At 47.1% G+C, this 3,525-nt stretch overlaps 1 protein-coding gene, 1 long non-coding RNA gene and 1 other non-coding gene across 3 annotated transcripts in view; 1 reads left to right on the top strand and 2 right to left on the bottom strand.

Moving 5' to 3' along the window:
- LOC102432598 (retinitis pigmentosa 9 protein homolog) overlaps positions 1 to 3,525 on the bottom strand; it is a 16,232-nt gene that overhangs the window by 11,662 nt on the left and 1,045 nt on the right. The window lies entirely within an intron of this gene.
- Positions 548 to 654, top strand: LOC111825240. Its single transcript, XR_002828400.1, has one exon. It is a non-coding gene; the product is annotated as a U6 spliceosomal RNA (small nuclear RNA).
- LOC106696503 lies at positions 719 to 3,339 on the bottom strand. The gene is made up of 2 exons (XR_002828378.1): positions 3,014 to 3,339; positions 719 to 968 (listed from the first exon to the last, which is right to left on the bottom strand). It is a non-coding gene; the product is annotated as an uncharacterized LOC106696503 (long non-coding RNA).

Here is a 3,525-nt window from a genome sequence, read left to right as displayed (position 1 = left end):
TCCGCCCGAGGCCCCCGGGTCCCCCCCCTCCCCCCGGCGCGGCCCTGGGTCCTCGCTCCGACCGCCCCAGCCTGGCCGGTTGGTGCCGGAGGTCGGAGGGCCCCCCCTGGCGGCGTCCGAGGGCTGCGGGTCCCGGCGGTTGGGAGCCCTTCCCCCCCCCGCCCCCCCCCCATGTGCGATCCGTGATTAAAACTGTATATTGAATTTAGACAAGCTTTGGGAGCTGAAAATAAAACCTAATACATATTGAGTGCTTTTATGTACTGGTCATTGAGCCAAGCCCTTAAGAAGATATGATTTAATCTTTACAAACTTAAGCTCTGTTATGACCTTTATGTATTACACTAATTTTGTAGACAGGGGGAGGCCCAGAGAGTTAAGGGACATGCTCAAGGATGCAGAACTAGTAAATGGTGGAGCCAGGATACAAAAGTGTTAGGTGCTTAACTAGATTGTACTTTAAAAGTGTTATCTGATACATGAAGTTATAGTAACTTTCATGCAATGGGATAAACTACAAAGGAAGTAAAAACAATAGTAGAGGGGAGTGCTCGCTTCGGCAGCACATATACTAAAATTGGAACGATATAGAGAAGGTTAGCATGGCCCCTGCGCAAGGATGACATGCAAACTCATGAAGCATTCCATATTTAAAAAAATAGTATAGAGGATATTTCCCTGAAACATGGCATTTAATATAATCAGTACCTAAAATACCTGCGGAGCTCTTTCCTATTTATTACAGGAAGTCCAAATAAACACACAAAGACTATGAACAGACATACAATGTATATGTGTGTGTGTGTGTGTGTGTGTGTGTGTGTGTGTGTATCCCAGAACTTGGAAATCTGGTTTCCCTTTGAGAGGGAAAAATCGGTGTATGAACCAATCCAGTTGTAGATGCAAGTGACCTGGGCCAATAGTTCCTCCTCTCCTGGGAAGACTTTGTTGCTGGTCAAGATATGCCCCTAAAGTACAAGAAAAGAAACAAAAAGAAGATACCAAACATTATAGCAAGCAAACAAGCTGAAAACTTTAGGATATACTTCTATGCAAAACCAGTGAAGTTGTTCTTCTCACACTTGCAATCGAAAGAGTCTTGATCAATAAAACTCTATAATATCACACTTTATAAAAAAAAAGTCTTGACTGATTCAAGTATTTGCTTAACTCAATGATTTGGACTCTCAGGAAGAAGACTCAGGGATTGAGAGTTCCATTTGAGCAAGCATTAATCGACTCTTTTGAAAACAACATACCAAAACCCAAATAAAACTGTTTGGGTTTTTTAAGGAATTTATTTTCTCATATATATGCGATGTCATGGGGTAGAACTTCAGGAACGGCCTGATCTAGGTGCTGAAATGTTAAGAGTCAGCCATTTCTCTTTCTCTCAGCTTCATTCTCATACAGGTTCTCCCATTGTCGGGGCAAAGGTGGCCAACCACTTAACAGCCCCTGGAAGAAGCTGGAAGAAGCCTTTCTCCGTTCCAATAGGACTTCCATGTATTATACTCCTTGGCTTAGCAAGGGTCATGTAGCTGCCATGGAAACAATCTCTGTGGTCATGGAGAAGCAGTACTCTGACTGGCCCAGCCTATGTCACATGCCCACCTCAATTCCCAGGGGTGAAATCAGTTTTACCCAAGCCATACGGACTAACAGTGTTAATAGGGTGAATTATATGAATAGGTTTTCGATTTCCATGGAATAAGCTCTAATAGGAACAGTGGACATTTCTTTAGTGCTACATGAAGTTTCTCATGAGATCCTGGGATCTCATAAGGTCTATAATAATCTTGTAATGATCATGTTTTATCTTCATTTTGCAGAGGATACTATGAGCTTGCTAAAGGTCGCTTAGGTAGTCCCCATGTTATATGTATCATTCTTTTTATAAATTGTTGATTTCAATTTGCTCACGTTTTATTTAGTATTTTTGCATGTGTATGTATATATTAGATGGGTGCCCAGTTTCTCTCTCTCTCGCCATCTCTGCCACATTTGATATCAGAATTGCTTGCTTCTGTGGACCCCGAGAAAGAAGATACCTACTAAATAGAGTGCCCACTGGCTAACTGAGCTCAATTTTTAAAAAATGGGGCCTTTTCTACCCAGATGCCTCTCATGCAAACTGAACTTCAGGGAGAAGCCTGAATTGAACTGCTTGCCTACATTGTGTTCCTGCCATCTGAGCCAGGCCCTGGGCCCACCAAAGTGGAGCAGGCAGACCGTCTAGCTCAGTGGTTCTCAACCTTCCTAATGCCGCAATCCTTTAATACAGTTCCTCATGTTGTGGTGACCCCCAACCATAACATTATTTTCGTTGCTACTTCATAACTGTAATTTTGCTACTGTTAGGAATCATAATGTATTTTCATTGTTACAAATTGAACATTAAAGCATAGTGATTAATCACAAAAACAATATGTAATTATATATGTGTTTTCCGATGGTCTTAGGCGACTCCTGTGAAAGGGTCGTTCGACCCCCAAAGGGGTCGCGACCCACAGATTGAGAACCGCTGGTCTAGCTGGAGCGGGTCCTCACCCAGGGCTGCCTGGCCCCGGGGGGTGTCCCACAGCTGTGCTGTTTCATAACTGAGCTGTGACACTATTGAGCTGTCCCACAGCTGCGCTGGTCTCAGGGCCACTCTGTATCCCAATTGAGCTGTTTGCACTGAATAAAGTCTCGTTTTTCACGGGCACTTCGAGTTGGGCATTGCTCTTCGCTTTGAATTGGCGCCCACAACCGTTGGTTTACACTTCCAACGTGAATCGAAACTTTGGTGATTTGCTTTCATTGGCGCCAGGTTCTAGTAAGTAAGGACAATCGACTCGAAGTTCAATGCCTTCAACTACTCCCATGAATTTCTTGCCACATCTGAGTATTGTGAAGCCCTACGTGGCTTAGTCACGTGTTTGAGGCCGTGTAGGATGTTTGCTGTAAGTCAGCTCACAGTGCACCTTGATGGCGTGGGGAACAGTCACAGTTGGCAACTTAAAATGTTCACCTGTACAAGCTGTCCAGGAGTCTGGCAACGCGAGCCTCCCCTCTAATCCTGAAGAATGGGGACTTCCAGTCTTTTTCAGTGGAGACTCCATCCTTGTAACTAGGCTTAAAAAAAAAAAATCTGTTTCTCTCCTCCAAAGCCGCAGGGGGTAATTGGACCCGCGGCCACGTAGGAGCCTCTGGCGGTTCTAAATCCGGAGTCTCCGGGGACAGGCGGAGACCAGCGGGTCTGCTGAGGCATGAAACGCTCTTCCCTCCCAACTCTGGCCCCGAGCCCAGTGCCGAGGAGCGCACCACGGCTCCCCCGGGACGGTCTCTTCCCGGGGCGGGCCCCGGGCTCCGAGGTCAGGGCGGCTGGGCGGCGGCGCGGGAGCACAGCGGCCCGCCCCGCGCGCGGCCGCAGCTCCTCCCCTCGCTCGGAAGTGGCCGGGGGCGGGGGCCGGAGGCCGGAGGGGTGGAGGTTGCGGTCCGGGGAGGAACGCATTCTCCTCACGTTTGCTATGACGCTGGTTC

This window comes from Myotis lucifugus, unplaced genomic scaffold (assembly GCF_000147115.1).
Source record: "Myotis lucifugus unplaced genomic scaffold, Myoluc2.0 scaffold_18, whole genome shotgun sequence".
Taxonomy (NCBI): Eukaryota; Metazoa; Chordata; class Mammalia; order Chiroptera; family Vespertilionidae; genus Myotis; species Myotis lucifugus.
This window is presented reverse-complemented; position numbering and strand designations above follow the sequence as displayed.